This window comes from Prinia subflava, chromosome Z, assembly GCF_021018805.1.
Source record: "Prinia subflava isolate CZ2003 ecotype Zambia chromosome Z, Cam_Psub_1.2, whole genome shotgun sequence".
In the NCBI taxonomy this organism is placed as follows: Eukaryota; Metazoa; Chordata; class Aves; order Passeriformes; family Cisticolidae; genus Prinia; species Prinia subflava.
Window position 1 is genome coordinate 46487845 of NC_086283.1, and position 22588 is coordinate 46510432.

The 22588-nt window shown below is 38.2% G+C and overlaps 1 protein-coding gene and 1 long non-coding RNA gene across 5 annotated transcripts in view; one reads left to right on the forward strand and one right to left on the reverse strand.

Moving 5' to 3' along the window:
* MLLT3 (MLLT3 super elongation complex subunit) overlaps nt 1-22588 on the reverse strand; it is a 120895-nt gene that overhangs the window by 83859 nt on the left and 14448 nt on the right. The window lies entirely within an intron of this gene.
* On the forward strand, nt 1910-17666 carry LOC134563787 (uncharacterized). Its single transcript, XR_010083421.1, has 3 exons — nt 1910-2047; nt 12599-12723; nt 16862-17666. It is a non-coding gene; the product is annotated as an uncharacterized LOC134563787 (long non-coding RNA).

The window sequence follows — 22588 nt, forward strand, 5'->3', positions numbered from 1 at the left end:
AACCACCAGGTACACACCAATATTGACCGTAATCAGCTACCAAATTGAAGGTCACTCTGGAGAGTGACACATGATGCTAAGAAGCTAGGTTCAGACTGATTCAAAATTATGTTATTTATGCAGCTGCAACATGTGGAAGCCCAGTTATGCTTCTGTGAAGCATAATGGCACTCTACAAAAAAAATAGCAAAGTATAGGTCCCAATTCAATGAGCTTAAGTTAAAAAAAAGCTCCCATGAAATTCTGACATTTAGTTTCTGGTGATATGAAGTCCAAGCGAATTCAGTTATGATTTTACTCCAATTCATCTTCTAACTGACTAGAACTATCAAAACCAGAAACTGGTGGAAAAAATTAAAAATCACTTATCATGTAGCCGTCACAAGCCCAGAATTTTTTCACTCATATACTTTCATGCAGAATATCGATTACATCTTACTTTTCTACAAAACTAGTAATCAATTTAAGCACTTTCGTGTTTAGTCAAAACGAACTTGTCTGACACAAGAATTTCTGTCCACAAGGTCTGTAAATGAAGAGAATCTCATCTTCCAGAGATGCAAAAGAACCACACAATAAATTAAAGAAACAACACAGGAAGTTATCCCCTGCAAGGTCTACAACTAGCTCAGTTCAAACAAGTTTCTTTGTTTCTCTAATACACACACAAAAAAGATCAGAAACAGAAATAGCAATGATAAGGGCACTTCAATTTGCTCATGTATACAAATGACACAGATAGAAGTGCACAGATGGGAGGAAGAGATGGTAATCTGCCAGTATCTGTGTGATATTTCTATTTTTCATCTAGCTGGTATTTTCCTATTTGTTGTATAAACTATTTTATGTCAAGAAGAGATGCATGGCTGACTTAATGGTTCTTTTGGCTCATTTACAACCACAAGAAATTGCTAAAGGTAATTGTGCAGTCTCAGCATTAGTAACTTCCCACAGTTCCTGTACAACAGAATTAAATGATGGCACTACAAGAGTCTAACACAGTCTGCTGGTGGTTGTTTACACTATGGACACGATAGCACATGCACATACTCCATTCCTCCCACCCCTTCCATCCCCCCTGCAATCAGTGGGTCAACTGCTAGGAGAACTACAACTCAAGAACTACTCTCAAGAGTAAGGCCAGATATCTCTGGCAGGCAGTCTCATAGGCAAACTGTATGATTGTATCCACTCAGAGCATCACAGTAATTGGTGACAATGATTTAACTGGTCTCCCCTACACTTTTGCAACTTGAATTCATTTAAAGCTCTATTGTTTCTACATCTCTCTAGCTTGATGCTTTATTCCCAAATTCTCCTCATTTACAAGATTTTTGAGGTGACTTCACAATACACTCTAGTTCATGGCATCCTGAGATGTATTCTACATAAATTTATTAAGCAGAAATCAGAAGTTAACTAAAGAACAAGGTGAAACTCATCTGTGTTGGAACCAGCTATTTTTATCTGCTTCTACAATTGTAACTACTTACCTAAACTCTCACACATAGTAAACAAAATGTTCTAATGACACAGAATTTCTAGCAAAATATAACAACATCTCTCAGTTCAAGACAAAAGGGTACACCAGGACACTGTGCCTTTTACAGTCCACTTTAGTCTTGAATATAAAATATATAGAAACTGTTTTCATATACTAATGCAAACATTGCTTAATCTATAGCATCTAGCAACAGGTGATTATACACTTCCTTCTGATCCTCAATTCTGACTAAAAGGCAAATTTCAGTGGTTGTCTCCAAATCATCAATGTGATTATGTCAAAAGACAATGTAAAACTTGAATTTAGAAACACAAGAGACAGTTTACCCTACTGAGCAGAGGTTGCTGGGAAACACATAACACAACCAACCCTCTCAGAGATTTAATAGTTCATCTTAACTAGGCTGTTTCTTCTCTCCTCGCTTTCCATACCAGAACAGAGATCCTCCTCACTTCTTTCATGACAAGATATTTTTCCACTTATGATCCATGGCCAGCTGCTTCTAGCAATGAAGAACATGAGGTACCAACATTTCTTGGAATGGTGAGTAAGCAGATGGTCCCTCAGCATCTTGAAACACCAGCTCTCTTCTGCTGAGAAGTGGGAGACCTTACCCAAGCCTTCTAACACCAGAGAACTGAAATTAAAGAGATTCACAACCAAGACAGACCTCTGTCTGGAGAAAAACTCCATTCTTAGTTGTGACTGTTCAAAACTCTAAATGGAAAAGTAGGAAAAAACTGGAAGGGGAGAGTTCTGTCTGTTACCACCTTTCCTAACACCACAATGCAGAACTTAAGATATATGCATATACAGAAGGCAGAAAGAATACAAAAACAAAGCAAAATTCACTGTCATGTGGTAAATAGGGAACAGGGATGAAACCTGAGGAACCCTATTCCCTGTTTAGTTGAGCATGTATATTGCACGCTGAATGCTGAAATGTCTAAGAACATTTGTGCTTCCACAGTGCTGGTTTCTTTCAGCTTTTAATAGTACTGACATCTACATGAACTGGTAAACAAATCCAGTAAAAATACCTTTCCTTACTAACACATGCTTATTTGGCCTTTCTTACTTATGGGGTATGCAGCTCAATATGAAAAGCTTACTAGCACAATATAAATTGCTTTGGCTTAAAACAAACTAATAGAAAAACCTCTGTAAGGACACCAAAGGAGAGTTGCAACATGATACATATTTTGCTGCTCTCTGATTTCAGTAGATATTTTCGTATACATAAAAGCACATTTGTCACTGAACAACTTTAGCAAACAAAATACAATTGCAAATTCTGTAGTAAAAAAAAGTGCAGAGAACATTAAATTAAGAACAAAAGTTTTGTTTTTCAGCTGAAGTTTTTCATTTCAGACATCAAGTGTAACTGTATACTTACTACACATGCTCTTTATTTCTCTGATCTGCAAACCATTTTGGCCAAATCTTCAAAGCAGGTATTCAGACCCAAGGTCACTACAAACATACTACTCTGTCTGTAAATCAGTTTTGGTAAATTTGTGGAGGATTTGCAGTTTTCATAAAACCAAAATACGGCTTTTCACCATATCAAATTATTTCAGAACTCTTACTGGCCTTTTTTTCCAGCCTTGTAGGCCTTTGTTATTGTAGTCTAACTTCTATCTTCCAAAAAGGTTATTTGAAAAAGCTTATTCACATCCACTTAGAAAAACTAATCAGGAAAAAGTGCTAGCATTGTGTTTCGAATGGCACAAAGCATGAGAACATGCTTCTAACCAGACTCTGCAAGATATGGGCAGCTAATTATGCTCTGACAACTCTGATGCGAGCTCTGACCCCCAGGAGAAAAAACAAAGCATACAGACAAATCACACACAGAATCATTGGGTTGGAAGAGACCTCCAACCCTAACCTCAACTAAACCATGGCACCAAGTACCACATCTAGTATTTTCTTAAATACATCCAGAGATGGTGAATCCACCACCTCCCCAGGTAAACTATTCCAATACCTCATTACTCTTTGTGTAAAAAACTTTTCCCTAATATCCAACATGTATTTCCCTGGGCACAGCTTGAGACTGTGTCCTCTCACTCTGTCAGTTGCTGCCTGGAGAAAGAGACCAACTCCCCCCTGGCTACAGCCACCTTTCAAGAAGTTGTAGATGATAAGGTCACCGCTGAGTCTCCTTTTCTCCAGGCTAAACACCCACAGCTCCCTCAGCTGTTCCTCACGGGGTTTGTGTTCCAAGCCCCTCACCAGCCTCGCTGCCTCCTCTGGACGCGCTCAAGGGTCTCAAGGTCCTTCCAGAACTGAGAGGCCAGAACTGGACACAGAAATCTATGTCCTCACCCTCCTTTCCCATGCACAGATTTCACGTAACAAGCCATTTGGCCTTTGATTTAGCTACTTACAAGCCCCTTGCACCATCTCTCCTCCTAATCAAAAATTCATCTTGTCAGAGTGCTTTACAGGGGTAGTAGTGCCTTTCTTTGATTTCCTATTACCTTTACTTCTCAATGAATCTTGTATCTACTGTTGTTCTTATTACTTCCTTCTATTTAATGAAGGCTTTACTCTCTGGTAACTTTAGGTGCTTCCCCAGTTTTTCTTTCCATAGCACTTCCATAGTACTTGTCACAAAACTCATGTTGCCCACACCAAGAGAAAGAAAACAGAAGCTACATTTAATGTGTGAATTCAAAAGGTTACAAGAAATACCTATGGCAAGGAGAAAAAGCCTCTATTCTGTTGCTGTTAAAACCAGTTAGTAAACAGACTACTTAGATAAATACACAGAAAATAAAAACTGCAGGAATATCTACCTGCTGTGTGAAATCCTTACCTCCAAGTGAAATTGTGAATGCTCTTCCTTTTATCAATTGTGCTATTGAATTTTCAACTCATACAAGCTCAGTTCTAGTTTACTTTCCTAGAATGATCTAGCAAAGAAACACTGAGATTAATTTCTTCCAAGAATCTGCTCTCCTGAATTCACCTTGCTTTCTAAGGATTTTTGTTTAATTTCACTTTATTGGGGTTTAATCAATTTGACTTGTGCTTGCACTACTCTATACTTCTTAACCATTTTTCTGTTTCTGGGAGATAAATATTTAGCATAGCATTTTTGAATCAATAGAGAGACCTCTAGAGCTCATAAAGCTCACCAGTTTAGGTACAAAACCCACCTTCTTATAAACAGACTCCAAAAAGAGAATTTCTTTAAGAGCTAAAAAGCCTAAGAAAGAGATGCTCTTGAACCCCCTTTCCACCCTACACTCAAGGGCAAAGCAGATGGGTGTGGGAAAGGAAACGGGTCCTGCCAGGCAGCAGTGAGACACTCTATTCCTTCACAAACACTGCTGCTGGAAGGGAACCAGAGAGGTTTGTTTGACGCTGAAGACTGCTCCTTAAATACACCATGCACTTCACAAATACCAAATTCCACCCTCTTTACCAAGAATGGTACAGTGGGGGCAACAACAGCAACAAAAAAAAACCCAACTAAGTTAATTGAGAGAGCAATACTTCATTACACTGTTGACAGTACTTCTGGCTAGTAACTCCACTGTCTGCAGCACTCCTATTACATTCCAGTATGAGAAAGGCCCATACTATTAGCAGAGTAGCATTCAGAAATGTAAACTAGGTAAAAAAAAGGCCTAAGTTTTGTTCAGAATGTCAACAAGTCTTACTTGCATGGCATTATTTTAAGTCGAAATCAGAACAGAGAAGAGGGAGTTTAACTCGGAATTTCAATTGATTTGTAAATAGTTTAAGGTCACACGAGGATTACTTCAAGTTGTCTTTGTTAATCTAACAATTTAATGCTTATAGATATTTATTTTGAGAACTAAGCATTGTAATGATTTAAAATGTTTAGTTCAAAAACTTAGGGATGAGAACTGTTGAGGTGGAGTGAAAATCAGTACTATTTGCTTTCAGAAATTATGGTGTTTGAATTATGTCCACTGGAAAAATTTTATTTTCATTATCATGGTGATTTAACAACCACTAGACTTTGTGGACACATGGGTAAGTACTAAAGGAAATATAGAAAAACAAAGAAATTCAGACACGCACCTCTGCAATCGGAAATTTGGTATGTATAACAGTTCTTATTTTGGAATTAAGCAAAGACACTGTTAATACATTATGGAAAAAAGTACTTACTAATTCCAAAGCAGCAGCAAAGAGGGGTGCAGTAATTCTGGTGACAGTGAAACTGAGTTGCCATACAATTATCTGGCCCAACAACATCTCTCCCTAGAACTCAGTTCCCCAGTCAAATTATTTAATAAACACTAGATTCTCCAGGTTTGCATGAAAGGCCACTGTATTCAACTCATTTACACCGGGGAGTACTTCAGCCACTCCACACTTTCTCAGATGATACAATTAATTGCTGCCTTGCAATAAAACTCCCATTCTCTCTGCCTAAGTCCAGATACTAACTGCTTGCAACATCACATTCACATTATTTAACTGGCACCACACCAGGGATACCACAGCTGCTGAGAAACATTCCTTACAGACCCCTCATTAGAGGGGCATTCAAAACAGCAGTTAGCCTGACCCAGCTTCCAGGCTTATTTTTCTGTGCAGTACAGTTTTCAGCTTGCCTCAGAAAGCCTCTGCTCCCTGTAACAACAGAGAGCTTCTTGTGGCTGGTGCCCAGCCAGCCTGCCAGTTCTGTCACTCACCTATTTCCCTGAAGATCCCTGCTGAAGCAGACCTGCAGAAATGCTCAAGGCAGTTGTATTTGTTCAACTTTGCATCCATCATCCTGGCAGTGAACTAAGAACTTTAAAGAGAAACACTCACAGGAGAAAGTAAAATTGAACTATGTCAAACAAAATCCCTGCTTTGGAAAGCCTGCTACCAACACACTGAAAACCAAAATCTGACAGAAAAACGCTGTTGGTTCTGATCAGCTAAATGACTATCAGAGTTGGAACACAGGAAAAACACCTACACTGTAAACTCCAAATATAAAGATGTTTAATCTAGAGAAAATGCTGATTTTTGGCATTATTTATGAAAAAGATAGACAGTCCTGGCATAGGTATCACATACAAAAGGAAATAAGTAAGAGAATCAAGGTTTTTCACCTTCAGTGTACTAACTGAAAGTGATTCTACTTTTGATCTTCCTTGTTATACCTCAAACTTTAGCTCAATGCCAGTGTCTGAAAAGGTATTCCATCTTAAGAAGTTACTACAGCTCCCAGAAATATCTTAGCTACAAATATTTAAGACAAAATACGATTTCAATAAACAAAGGAGAAGGTGTGAGAATAGATGGTTTTTGTTGCTATTAGGTTGCATTTGGCTTTCTGAGTGGCCCTGTATCTTCCTGCGCACGACTACCAAAGAATTCCTTCAACAGGCACCTTTTTAGTGGTGTAGATTGCTTGAGTCAAGCTCCCACCCATCCCTACTGTAAGGAAAGCTTCCCATCACTGACTTCACTTTTGCGACACTGTACATTAACATCACAGCTGACAAAATCTCATGGATTGGGCAGCCAGTGAGCAGCTGACCATCTGTCCACTAAAAGGGCGTATCTCACCTCATTTTCTTCAGTTTCTAAGATTGCCACAAAGATATTGTGCCTCATTCCTCTACATGGGACATCACAAGAGGCTCCCAAGAAGTGCTAGCTGTGTAGTCTGCCTCCATCCCATAGTATGCAACGCTTGTTAACTAATACTGATGTTGTTTCTCCATTTCAGTCACAAGTTCCAGTAGGATAATAAAACTAGTGGTTATGCTTTTAAATTTTTCAAGGGGAGGTCTCAAACTGTGTTTAACTGCTGAAACAGCAAAGACTATTCACCATATAGTAAGTTAACAAGTGCCTCTTCTCAGAAACATAGTGCAGGCTTCTAATGAAGGTTTAGGAAAGGAATATATGATGGAAAGAATGTATCTTTAGAACTTGCATTTCAGTGGTTCTAAAACATAAATTGTCTGATCATAAGAAACTATTGTGTAAGTCCTACAGTTTTAATGCATTCTTAGTACCCACTGAAATCAAGAGATTCCTTTGATTGAAAGCCTACAATGAACTCCTAAACATTTAATAGCCACGTCACAAGTACCTTCTGCATAGTTAAGATTTATTATAGGAGACCTTCAGTCAGCCTCTAAGTTATTAGCAAGCTGCTATACCTCTATAAAAACAGGAAAGAAATCAATGTTAGAGCAGTAGCTTCCAACAGAGGTTGAGAATTGAAAGACCGGTGCTAAGGAAGCACCAGATCTTGGTGTAGTCAAGGTTGGTAATCAATCACTGTTCACAGAAGAAGTTAGAGCACTTGAAAAATCTCCCTGCCTACATCTCCTTGTTCAGTGAAAAGTGATCCAAACAAGTCACCACCAGGTGATCAGTGATCATCACCACGGCCATCAGAAAATGCAGCCAGTCCCTATTGCTCTTTACAGACTTGACTGCATGTAAAAAGCAGACTATTAGCATACTTTTACTAACCTCACTAAGTGACTTCAGTAAGTCCTGTCTCTTCGGGTCTGACTAAAGGGTGCTGTAGATCAAACAGAGATTGGACTGTATGTAAATCCTCATAACAGTCAGTCAGTAGAAGAGGCTTTTATGGAACTGGTGGCTCAAAGAAAAATACTGTAGTCACTGAAACTGACCTACGGTGAGACACTGTAGTCTTCAATGTCTTGAGAAAACAGTGTAAATTTTGCTGAGGTCCAACTGTGATAAGAACTGTTGGAAGGGAAAGGAACAAAAAAGAAGAGGAATGAATGTCACCTGAGGGACTAAAAATAAGAACAAGCTATCACATAAATCAGCTAAAGCCCAAATAAGGACCGTGTGCATGCTTTTAGCCTTGGGTATGTGAGCCAGAACATGCCAGTCTCACTGCACAAGCACACCACATGCTGACCTAAGCTAACAAGGCAGTCCACTCAGCCTGCTGTTGTTCCAAGAGAAATACATTTTACCTTAAATGTCTGCTGGAGTGTTGAAAGTATAAGTTTAATAATTTTCTATTGAAAGAAGATGAATCAAAACAGAGAGGGGACAGTAACAGTGGGAGGAAAATGTCTGAGAGATGATGGGAGAGAAATTGGTCACATGCCAGTTCCATACTCCCTCTTTCATTTGGGTATGCACACACAAACAAACTTATGCAGAAAAACCCTCCAGTGCATAGGAGAACTGGGGATTCACAGCAGGCAGAGCTTTTTCAAATATAAGTCATTAATTGTGCAAAGGGGCCAAGCTGAAAAGTGCAGAAAAGGAATCTAAGCGATTACCCGTGGACAGTTCATGAAGGTGTCTGGGCTTAATTTCACACATAAAGGGAGCAATTCTCTCCAGGAAACATGTAAGATTTGCAACTGCTGTGGTTAAAAATTTTTGGTTTTGCTCTTCAGAACTTTCCCTTGAACAATTTCAAATAACCACATATTACTGTTTCTGGAGTATTACTCTCCAGGAAATGAGTTAGAAACCTTATATCCAGACTGGTCTCATGGTGGGAACTCTGGACTGAGTGCCCAGCAGAGCTGGACTATCTTCCTGGTTCTGCCACCAGCCCTTCAAGACAATTTACCAGCTCTCCGTATCTGTAAAGAGAGATACATATCTCTCTTGTGTGAAATACTTTGATTTTCACTGTTAAAATTAATGAGCCAATTACTATAATGGCTGAACCCCATCAAATCTAGCTGAAAACTGAAATAGCTATCAACGCTTTTACCCCATACTGTGCTCAGATAAAAAATGAGTCAGAAAAATCCACCTTGTTTTCTAAAACTTACAAGGAAATCTCACTGAGACCTTCTCTCCAGAACACCATAATCAGAAACATTCACAATCATGAAGATGAGGAATGAGAGGGGAAAGGTCTATTTCAAGACCCCACTACTCCTTCCCTCTCCTTCTTTCCTCCCAAGGGCCAGCAAAAGCCAGCAGTAATCATCTGCCAGCAGAGGAGCTGGATTCCCATGCTAAACATACTGAATACAAAAGGCTAGATGAGAGCTGCCTGGTAAAGCTTTAAGTATGTCAAAGGAGCCCTCCTTGTTTTGGTTTAGAGCAGAGCCATGCAACCATGCCACATAAATCTGGGGAGCACCACTGTGGTGTTTGGTTAACCACACAGCATGAACAAATGGGCCCTCCTTGCCAGGAGTGAGAGGTTGTGAAGGCAGAGTAAACTTGAACCCATAGCAGCCCAGATGCAGCTGACTCCAGACACCTGGCTGGAGAAAGGGAACACAACAAACAGAAACAGAGTACTCGGAAGCAGTTGATATAAATAGTTTTGTGAATGATTTTGTGGACATAGACACTTTTCTGAAATGCCACATATTTGTCTGATAAGCTAACAAACTTCCATATTTATAAAGACATACAGTGGTAATGCTTGACAGAGCTTATTTATGCATTAGATTTAGTGCTACTCCCTATGGATTCCCACATGCACGCATTCATGGACAGGTCAAACCTAAAATGAATTGACAGTACTACAACATGTGATTATTACATGACAGGCAAAGCTGTTGGATGAGATCAGTCAGGAAGTTCCAGTCATTGATTTGTAATCTGTATGAATAGCCATATAGCCCACACAGAAAATATTAGAGAAAATCAGTTTGAAAGTGATAACTCCTCTCTAGTGTTGGAAAGCAATGTGTCAATAGATACAACTATTTTGAGATGCAAGTGACAGAAATGGCACTCAGAGTGTATGAAAAAAGCCCATACCTTTTGTTTAAAAGAGTAAGAAGGATCAAGTTAAGTTTTCATTTCCAGCCCTCCCTCTAGGCTTTTGCTGGTTTGGGGAGAACACTTATAGTGGCTTTTTTTTTATGGGTTGGGGGGCAGAAGAGAGAGAGTCTGCTCTATACCTACTGCCTATACTGAGACCAGTAACTTACTGCCAAAACAACATGAAGGCTCTTGAGTGTTTCACTTTTAAATTTATCAGTGTAAAGGTTATTTGTAACTGTCGTGGTCACTGACTTTCAAATGCAACCCAGAGAGAGTATAAACTCACTTCTTTTATCCTCTAAGGTTATTCACCACCTCTTTTTCATCCAAAACTTGAAGTGTTTCAGATCACCAAAGAAAAATGTTACAAACCAAAGGATTTAGATAGACAAAAACATCATAGACTAGTTTAGGCTGGAAGAGATCTTTAAAAGGTCACCTTGTGAAAACGTCCTGCAATGAGCAGGGACATCTTCAACTAGAGCAGGTTGCTCAGAGCCCTGTCCACTCTGACCTTGAATTTCCTCAGTGATGGGGTATTCACCAGCTCTCTGAACAACCTATTTGACCAGTCTCTTTATAAAGAGGTACTCATACCTAATCTAAATCTACATCTTACAGCTGAAAACCATTACGCCTTGCTCTATCACAACAGGCCCAACTCAAGTCTTTCTGTCCCTATCTTTCTTACATCTCTTTGTTTCAGAAAATTCCATATTGTTATGCTATTTCATTAACGCTGTCTAGGAAAGCAACATTAAAATACGCCTACTACATTTTCAACACTTCTCAAAGCTCAAAGAATGATCTGTACAGACCACATAGCATGCTTGCACACAGCAGTTCTGTCAACATCTGAACTCAGGTTTCCTCTGGATTGATTCCCTAAGCCTGTATTTTCCTGTCTTGAACACTTCCTGCTGTCTCCAAGCTTCTGCCAGGGCAAAAAGCCTGCTGGTGGTTTTACCTCTCTTCCATACAAGGCCTTGTTTACACATACAATCTGCAGAGGGGAGGAACTCCTACCAGCCAGGATCACAGAGTTTTTTGTACTTGTCTGTCATGAGATACTGAAGATGGCATCTGTAACATCAGTAGTTACATGTTCATTCCTAGAAGATACTGTACCCCATTGCAGACAATCTGTCCCCAGCTTCTGATGGTTTAACTCTCCTAGCCTTCCCAACCAAACTTTCTGCATTCCAAATTCCTCCCATTTGGATTAAACTCAGCAGTAGTATCCAAAAGTTAACACAAAAATCTGGTACTCACTAACCCTATCATTTCTCTAAATGCCTCAAATATCTTTTCTCTATCAAACATACAAAGACTAGGTTTGTTTTACAATTAAATAAATTCCAGGATATAAACCAAACCAGAAAAGGGAAGATCATGAGAACTTTTTCAACTCTTAAGCTATGTTTCTGCTAGTAAATGTACCACTTATGACTAAGAGCAAAATGGACTACTGCCTTTTTCCCCCTTTACACACATAATGCTGAAGTGTGTATGTGCACATGTATCCTGAACATTAAGACAATTCTGAAAAAATACTAGTCACACTACTGCACATACTCACTGCAGACCTGAACCTACCTCTGTAGAGCATAAAACCAGTCACAAAGAGAGAGGACAACACTGACTGGCAGGATGCTCACATGTTATCTCCTGTATACATGCAAATTTTACTTGCTTTTCTCACCCCAACTACCAAATCAAGCCAACTCAGAGAGCAGGACTGCCCACATTTGGCAACTTCCATTTGTCAGTCCCAGCTAACAGCATTGCCTGAAGACAAGCCGTATCTGTAACAACTCCCTGACTACCAGGAAAGGTTTCAACATTTTTCCTAATGCATAGGCAAAGGTTGGAACACAGAGGTTGGAAAGGACCATTGCTTTTTTTGATTAAGACATTTGAACACACCAATGTAAACACTGTACACATTCCCAAATTTCTTGTAGCAATTTCCAAAATCATGGATGGTTACAATTGGAAAAACTGGACATCTTTAAGTCTCTACAGATTCTTACATACTTATGGTATCAATTCACAGCACATCTTTAGGAAGGCTATCTTCATATCTTCTCAAACCAGCTCTACCACAATCCTTTTGGGTGAGGGAAAGTCTTTTCGCACATTCTCTTACTCTTGTGTTAATTCTTAGTTAAAGTATCCTGCAGTAATGCTAACATGGGAAGCCAAGGAACATCTTGTATTTCAGAAGCAGCTAAAAAGACTATCCAGCAAAAACACCAGCCTCTTAGTAAGTACGTCTGCCTGAAACAAAGCCAAGTTTCAACACATGCCTATATGTTTCAAGCACATGTATTGACTAGACTTTTCTTTTTTTACATTATACAGACACAGCTGTGAATCACAATCATATCAAAAGGAAGAAAGGAGACTTCATAAACTTTGAAAACAATCAGGCTAATCATCAATGAACGGATGAAGAAACTGATGAATTTGTACATCTTTCCCAAAAGGTAAGTTTAAACAATCTAACACCAAACCTAAAAATTCTACCTGTCTGAAACATGCCAACATCAGCACTGTGTTTCACTGTACACCATTACCACTAAAAAACACCTGGAAGAGTTGCCAAAACTGCTGTAGTTCCCAACTGTCTAAGAAAAAAAAAGTTATCCAATATAGCCAAAGATTTTTCAAAGTCTACTCCTCTATAGAGGTTGCTACGCATGATTTTACTGACAAACTCTGTGAACAGACATTGCATTTCTTCTGCACATAAAATCATTCAACAATTTTTGCCTTGCACTTCAAATCATATGTTCCAATGCTATATTCATTCAAATTTTACACCATTCATTTTGTTTTTCTTAGCCTGTCCTGCATAAATTCAATCTCATTCCTGAAAGACATATATATATATATATATATATTATTTCTCCCTTTCTCCAAGCAAGAGGCTAAGGCATGATTTAGCCTTCTAAGAATAAAAACATTATTTTAAATTTTCTATATTTACATGCAGGGCATTGAGGCACTCCTTTAAAATTCACTTGCTCTCTCCTCCTCCCTTTCCTCCCTAAATTCAGCCAAAAGTTCATTTTAACAATGAACTGTGCCAGGTGAGCATCAACAAGATACAAAAGACTCTCAGACAACTCTCAGCTTACTGCAGGTATTCTGGTGTTACCTAATGCAGGAAAAAAAATCAAAAACTGAGGGCAGATTTATCTTCACTCTCAATATAAGAAACTGTGCCTTACAAGTGCAGAGTCATAATCCTATACAACGTTATGTTTTTCCTTCCAATCCTTAGATCTTTCTTTAATGCAAAGGGACTGAAAATCATTTGCCTTTTTCAAGGATCAATCTTTCAACTCTCTGCCAATCTCAAGAGTAGCTTCTCATATATAGTTAATGACTTAAACATGACAGGAAGGAAAAAACATGAAATAGAATTACTAATAAAAGAGGATGAGAAGGGTTTGGATTTGTAATAGTTGGAAAACTCCTTTTCAGACAGGAAATACTTTCATTCCTTAGAAAGTGAATTTCAGCATCAAGTACAGCAAAGAAACAATCCAGGGATAAATTCAACTGACTTATAAGGAAGGATAAAGAGGAAAAGAGAAAAATAGAAACTTGTCTCAAGTATCATTAAGACATTTTAATCTACTTCCCAAGCATTTCCTGAAGAAGCAGTGTTCCTTAATTCATCTCAGAGATGTGAAATCTCAAGCTACTTCAAGTTTGTCCATGATTGTATTTAAATTTTCATACCTTTTTCTTTAAAAAACCTTCCAAAAAGCCTCTTGTTCTCTAGCAACAAATTTATCTTCTGTTCCCCTTGCAAACTCCAAATTTTCCTACACAAAGTAGGAGCATCTCTTTTGTTAGTTGTAGCAGGAAATGCCAACACTTAAAATTCAGAGCTATAAGCACTGTGAGCATTCTAAACAAAACTTCAAAATCACAAAGGACTAAAAATCATGTCTCTCTAGTGCTCTCTTTTCATGCAATGGAACACCCCATAAAAATCCAAAAGCTCATGGAACTAAATGGCCTCTCAGCTCCTTACTTCTTCTTTGACCATAGCCAAAAATGGATGTCAAGAGAAAACAATAATAACAAGGAAGAAGACAGTCAGGCTTCCCACACACATTTTCTCTAATTGAAATCATGCATCAATGAAAATTACAAACAAATTTAAACAAAAAAATGTAAGCATTTGCCCAGAGTTGTGGATGTCCCATCCCTGGCAGTGTTTCAAGACCAGGCTGGATGCGACTTTGAGTGAGCTGGTCCAGTGGAAAACGTTCCTGCTCATGGCTGGGGGTTTGAAATGACATGATTTTTAAGGTCCTTTCCAGCCCAAACCATTCTGTGATCGCAGTAACTGCTACATTCTAACTCCTTGGCCACCTTTCCCAGCACAAACTTCTCTCATCACTCTCTGAAAACCAGCAAGCTTGTGACATTCACAGCATAGTGCACCCATCAGTTTCTCAGTTTCTGAAGAGTGCAAATCTTTGCTAGTATCAGGCCTCTGGCTACATCTCTGCTACATCACAGAGAAGTTGAGGTTGGAGGACATGCATGAAATTCTCGTTTTTGTCCTGAATTCTAGTCAGCTTCAGTGTCCCTTCCTCTCACCATTTCCAAGCAGGAAAGGTTTCTCAAGGACCCAGGAAGTTGAAGTTTGAGCATCTTAAAGGATGGAGACTCTAAGTAACATCATCCATCATTTGACCTTCTGCATAGTTTTGAAAGAAAAAGAGGTTTGGTCAATTCAGATGGAATCTCCTACATTTCAATGTGTGCCCATTGCCTCTTGTCCCGTCAGTGGGTACTACTGAAAAAAGCCTGGTTTCCTCTTCCTTACATCTGCTTGTTACATAAGGTAACCCAGTGTTGAACTCACCACCAAAATAAGAAACTATTCCTAAGTATTTCTATGTTAACCATGTGTAGCATTTCCTCAACTTCATTACATTTTCTACAGTTACAGTTACATTTTCTACAGCATTTAAAATGCATTTAGTGCTGGATGTCAGGTTACAAGACATACCTTGGTATGTCAACTACTATGTTTAAGGACGTTAATCTAATTCAACACCTTCCAACATCAAGACCCAACATCATGAACTGAAGTTTAACATACACCTATTCCAGCTTCCCAGACAGAGTAACCTCACAAGAAGTCAGTTATTTTTTAAGGTTTATAAAAACATACCTGTAACATAATACGCCTGGATATTTCTCTGTTACAGTATTATAATGGCAAAGCTTAAATTCATAGCATAAGCATTTGATAGCAACTACCTGGCTAGCTGTTTTGGGGAAAGCCTTTTGGAATAAATTAACCATACCAAGAACTAAATCAACAACATAAAATAAATTTATTTACATCATAGTCATCCCCAAGCAACTTCCAGGAAGTCAGGAAATCCAAAGTTGCCTCTCAAGTACAAAATAAGTCAACTCTTAAGGACAATTTCTCTCTATGAAATGTCAGCAATAATCCATTACTTTTCTCCTACTAAAACTGGAATATTAGCAGAGGATGAAAGGGAAGAAAAAGAACTTCCCCATAAAACCAGACTTCAGAAAGATGTTAAAGGAAGGATTTTGAGTAGTGGAAGAGGGTTCAGAAAAAAAACCAGTTAAACTATTCTAAGTATGACATTAAGAACAAACTGCTTCAAGTTGTAGTAATCAGCATGATTTTACATATTGACAGAAATCAAACAGTGTAGTCAATTCCCAAATAGTGTATTGTGAGGAAAAGAAGTGGCACAATTGGTAGAATTTTTTTCCCAAGGCAATGGGAAAAGAGAGTGACAGAATTAAAAAAAAAAAAAAGAAAAAAAAAAAAAAAAAAAAAAAAGAAAAAAAAAAAGAAGAAAAGGCTTTAGGCCTGCAAACATTTAGGCAAGTATGCAGCTTCATGCACATGTCTCAGTGTGTTTTACCACTGTGTTCAAGAATTTGTCTTTTCAGACCTGAGATGCTGGAATTTTTGATGTTTTTAAAAGAAACCTCATGTTTCAAAAAAAAAAAAATACTAATAAGCACACAAAAGGTTTCATTAAGCTAATAATTTAAGAAAATTACTTTAACAAATTTTTCAAAACATATAAAAAATACAAGCCCATGTATCTGACTTTTAAGATATCTGAGGGTGCCACTGGGTTGGAGGGGGCTGCTATTTCTTCAAAACAACATCCAGGTGTTAAAGCACAGTTATCATTGAACTCAAACTGCTGTCCACAACTGCTCATAACCACAGTAAAGGCAATTCAGATCCTCCTTTTATAAAAACTTAAGTATCCAAAGCCAGGATTAGCTACACACACAGCATGAACAACTTGCTTGCCAGTTTCATCTAGGAGACAGTGTTGTTACTGACTTCATACAGGGATGTTAACAGTTTTGACCTTCTCTTAAGCAGATTAAAACCCCCCAAATAACATAACAATCACAAAGCTTTTCAGGATGAGAAAAAAAAAAAGGAAAAAAGACACCCAAAAAAACCCAAACAATAAAAAACTGAAGTTATAACACCTATCTAGAACAAAGCATGTGAAAGAAAAATCTGCTTGAATTACAATGTATTAAATGACTAACATAATCTTTTTCAATTTTTTTTTGCAGGAAGATTTCCTCATGACAGTTATCACAGACCTGATTAAGAAGAGTGAATTTGCACCTTCTAATTTTTTTGTGGAATACTTTTCCCCTTGGTTCTAGGAACAACTTATCTCATTGTTACATCAGGTATTTTACAGCCAGTGAAAGTATGGGGTAAGTAACAACCTGTTGGATCTCATCAAAGAAATTTCCGCTCTAGTTTTTAATTCTTTGTCCTGCACAATCTCACACTCTTTGAGGTTTCAAATTTCTTACAACATGCAGGAATTTTCCTTTCTCCACCAAGCTGTAATGCCACAGGAGAACCAAGTTCACCAATGTTTGTAGACAGCCACGACAGTTTCTGTGTCTCACAGGAATGTTAATACAGAACTGCATCTGCAGTCATGTAAGTCAGAAGATAATTAATTGTTTAATGACTTGTGGGTAAAACTGCTTTGCTTAACACTGAACTAGGGAAAATACTCACTCTAAAGCTTCTGGTGAGCCTGTGCTCACCACTTGTCTCACACACTTCCCCTGAAATTTGATTCTTGACAAATGCCCACACTACAGCTTCCCTCCACAGAACAAAGATAAAGAAAGCCCAAGCATTTAATATACATGCTTTCACAAAAAACACCCACCTCTTCTCTCACCTTACCTAAGGCAATTCTACAAGCCAGGAAATGCCTGCAAAAAGCATTTAAAATTTGAGAAGTGAAAGACTAATTTGAGATAACCACTGTGGAGTAGTCAGGTTTTGGATTAACAAGACCCTCTATAACTTATTTTTGTTTGCACTCTCACTGATTTCAAGGCCATGACTTCTAAAGTTAAACCATTCAAAAATTTGGTAAGGGGGTTCAGTTGCACTGATATTCCATGTATTTACTTCTGAAAAATCCAAGCCATTTGCTTCCAACTACATGCTATGCTGAAAATGAATAATTACAATTACTTTAGAGAAGGTCACAAACACTTTTAAGATTTTTAATAAAATGCCTTATGAAGAGGTAGATGTTAAGGGCTTGTACAACAAAAGCTTGAAACTCCAAATTACTTTGCTGCAACCAGAGAGGCATAGCATGCAAAACAACACCATTGACTTCAATTGGTTGCTTAATAAAACCACCTGAAATAGGCCTTTTGAAAAAACTGTCAGAAAACTTTTGCATCTGGCCTCATTCATATGACCATAGATCAAAGACAAACAAATTGACCATTATGAGAGACAAATTTTTGGACATGTGATTTAGAAGCTTCCTTTTCTCTCACCTTGCTTAAATGAAACATATTTATTAACCTATCTTGATGACACCAGAAATCTTCATTGCTAAAATCTGTCCTGATGACACTGCCTGTCTTTTGAACACTGCTGGCCTGGGAGCAAGCAAAAGCAGAATGCAGCAAACTATTCTACCTTTCCAGATACTCAATGAAGACAAGAGTTATCCTTATTAGACAGAAATCAGTCCTGGGCTTGTGCCTACTCTCAGCCACACAAGTCAAGGATTTTCTTTTGTTGTTAATAAGGCAACAAAATCTGTATTCTAAAAGATCACAACAACTAAAGAAGGCCACAACTTTTTTTTTTTAATGATTTTGCATGAGCATAAAATCATGCATGCTGAAGCCAGCAGAAACATGGGAAAAGACTCTAGACAGATGTACTAACCAGTTGCTGCACTACAGTTTGGCAAGAGTATTTCATTTTTGCCAAGTAATTGGCAAAAGTCTTTAGGCTTGCATTAAGAAACAGTGCTTGGAGTATTATAGTCCAACCATGTTCTACACTTGTCAGGAATGGAAAATTACTCCATGATCCTAACAATGCTGTTCCTTGTCTAGATGCTGTGGAATGGTGCTTTAGAAGTCTGATATGGTACACCAAGTGCCAGAAGTACCACTGAAGTGCCACACCTTTAAGCCCTGCCCCTTCAAAATAAAAAAATTATTTGACTTTCATGGACTAGGAAGATATTCTTCTGCTGTAGAAGAAAGATCTCACATCCACAGAGAATCTCTCAATTTCAAATTTCTACCAAACTCAGGCTGATGGCATGAATGAGGAAGTGATGAGTTATAAATAAAAATACTTACTATGAGAAATAAAAGCTTGTACTGTTTTTATGAAGTCAGGACTGTTGCCAAGTTATGAATTTCTTTGGGGAAAATGAACAGGTGGTTCAGCTTCAGTATGAATCAGCTCCTCTGTAGAATGTTAAAGTCACGGTTTTGGTATACAACTGCCAGAACCATAAGAAGTAGCCTGAGGCAGTGCTGACCTCTTTTGTTTATCCTAAGAGAAATATAACTCTTTGCACCCAGTTAAATCTATCACAGACATACCAAATCAATAATGCTGTCACATTTTAGTTACATGTCCACCTTCAACCATAATGCTATAAAAGTCTACTGAGTTATGAGCCTGTAGTAGAGAGAATTCTGAGCACTGGGCAGGCAGAACTCAGGTCCCACATCACTGAGAGACTGCAGCTTACTCTCCATCACTAGTACATCATTCAGCTGATGAACACTGCTATCACTGTGCCAGTGTGCCAAGTGGAGGCACTTAAAAGAGCACACTGAACTAAGGGACATATCTTTAGGTATCACTGCAATAACCTTCACCTCTGGCATCAGATCTGGAGACAAAAGAAAAAAATGCTTGCTCATTTTGGTCAAATACTGTAGAAGAAAAGACATTATGAGGTCATTTCCCTTTTCCTCTGCACATATCAAATGCAAGAAGCAGTCTAATTTATTTGGGGATTTAAGATTACCAGTTGAGAAACCAATTAGACAGTTTAAATGCTCTCACATGAAAACAAACCAACATAAACAAGAGTAAGAAATTCAAGGATGTATGCAGAACATAAAAAGCATCAACACAAGTTGCATGGATACCACAGATACTTGAAGGTGTAAGACCAGTTTTGGCATGACCACACTTAGAGGTTTTTAAATGTTTTGCTTAGCTGGGCAGTGAAGTTTCCTGGAGTACCATATGACTTTCATACTAGTAACCTTGCAAGCATTCAAATGAAGAAGGAATTCACTGCTCGTCAGAAAAGTACAAACTCTAAAAATACTAAGACAGCTCCCTTTTCTGGCCTTCCTTATCCACCGAATAAGCAGAGTATCACAGACCACTTCAAGAAAAACAAAATGTATCACTGGAAAAACTGAAGAAAAAGGCTTTTTAAAATATTTTATTAATTTCTTTTTAAGTGAAAAGCTTTCTATTACCCTTCTCTTATTACAAATCTGAATGGTTCCTAGTTGGCAGATAACTATTTGTCAGCTACAGTGGAAACTTTTGCCTAAGCTTGCAATTTCCTTTGGATTTTAAAAATTAATACTGCAGTCTCCTGTAACTCCCAAACATGCTGCAAAGTCTGCAGGTCTTAGAAGTAAGTGAAATTCACTAAAAGTACAGTTTTACAGTAAGTTAAAGTTTCTTGTACAAAAGTGTCAGAGCCAAGACCACAATACATCAGCAGCAACAACAAAGCAATACTTAGGCATTCAAGGAATTGAAGGCTGTCTTTTGTTTTAAGACAGTAAATCATCCATGTGACAAGCTTCCACGGAACAAGATGAGCCATCTATTTTGACAGCAGGCTGCACCCACGCCTAACAAGTCATACATGCACTCTACTAAGTTGTTTGCTGTATGCATGAATCCAATGGTACTCACAAGCACTCTGAGAATAAAATCAGTTGTCTAAAAACCAGGACAGCAATCCTTGAGAAAAAGGAAAATGAGAACAAAGTGTTCAAGTGGCATGTTGAGCAACTCCAGAACAGCTTATTTTCATCCTAAACTAAGGCACAGTATGTCAAATGCACTTCAGCTTGGTTGATGAGCTCACAAGCTGCAAATCACTTTCTGCAGCTAGAGATCTTATTTTATAGATGTTTAAAAGGGATCATGTTCAGGTTTTTTTTGTTTTTGCTATAAACTTTACACAGGAAATAATGACATAGCAGCAGCAAGTACAAAGAAGTGGTATAAACAAGACCTCTTGTAAGGACCCATTACCTTTTAAAGTCTCTCAGGCATTCTTAGTATTCACAGAAAGAATGGATGCCCTTCAGATTCGTACCCAAGAATGCATGCAACAAGTGCAGGATACACGTATCACCAAATGAAAAATAAGCTCCTCTGGCTGCCTCAACTACTGTATAGAGACCAAAATAATCAGAAATGCCACATGATTGTTAGTTTAGAAGCTGAGAATGGGGACAGTATGGAGTGAAAAACTCACAAAAGCACTTCACCTACCACAGACTGCGTATAGTTCCTTTGCACAAAGATAATCAAGGGGAAAACTGCAACCAAATGAGACCACACAAGTGCATAAAGTAGAAGACACACAGCAAACGCACCTCCTCTCCTCCTGTGGATTAGCTCAGAGGCCAGAGATGCCCACAAATCACAATAAACTACATTAACTTTTAATTAATTCTGTTTCACAGCAACCCAAGTTAGATCTCAAACTTATATAATACTACAAAGTTGTTGAAAGTGAAATCATTACAGCCATGATGTTACAGCAGATGGCTGGAGCATCCTCCCTCACATGCCAGTTAAGTGTGCCACAGGTTTGAAAGCTACTTGAGATACATCCAAAGTCTTCACCCTGTTAGGGCTCCACAACTGAACGACTTTCTAACAATTTGGAATGCAAATTACATGAGAAACAACTTAAGCTACACAATGCTTAAACTATCAACTGCAATGTCAAGTTGCACCCAAGTTACCTGAAGTGATAAATCCTCTAACGACTTGGTTTGAATGGCAATTCAATTCAGGCTAAATATTAAGTTGTGCAATTTCTCACACCTCATTACATAGAAGTATCTGCCCTCCTTGGATCAACAGTATGGTTTCCATTTCTGGCAAAGCTTTTCAAAAAAGCAAATGGAATACATATTCAATGCAATACCAAGTTCACAGAGTCCGAATCGTCACCTCAAAGCTACTTTTAAACAATCCCATCCCAGCAAGGACATGGTAATCTCACTGAAAAACGCAAGAATTGAACCTTAAGCATTGCTTTATAAGAGGGAGAATATTTGTCAGGCCAAATTACAGATACTAGCAAAACAGTTCAAATCAGGAGACAACATTCAAATACCACAAACTAAGAAATAGGTACATCTTATAAGCCAGATTTAGTTACTGAAAAAGACCCACAGTCTATACGACATGCACACCTACAATTCAAGTATTTCTTCCCACTTTGACAGATGAACGTCAAAGCTGGAAACCAGCTAAGAGTATAACCTGAGAGGCTAAAAGCCATTCAGAATAAACGGCTTTAAATCGAGAGATCTAGAAAGAACAAGTTTAAGACAAATCTCTCAGCTTATTAAAATGTCCACTCACCTCCAGATACGACAAGGCAAAGGCAAAATAAAGAAATCAGTCTTTTTAGTGACAGGAGCGTCACTAGGAGCAAAATGAATGGCATTAATTCTTGAGATAAAAATCTCTTTCTAAGATTTTCAGAATAAGAGCTAACAGGGATACTGAGATTTGATAGGGCAGGCCAGTACTAGAAGTGTCAAACCTTGCTCATGTATCAAGTTAAGTCCAAAAGCAAACAGAAGTTTCATCACTTCTTGAACAATATTAATGTTCCAAAAGAAATCAGCAGCTTTCTAGAACCAGAAAGAGATCAGAGACAAAGAAACCAGGTGTGCCTAATCTAATCTATTAAAAGCAGCTTGGATAACTGC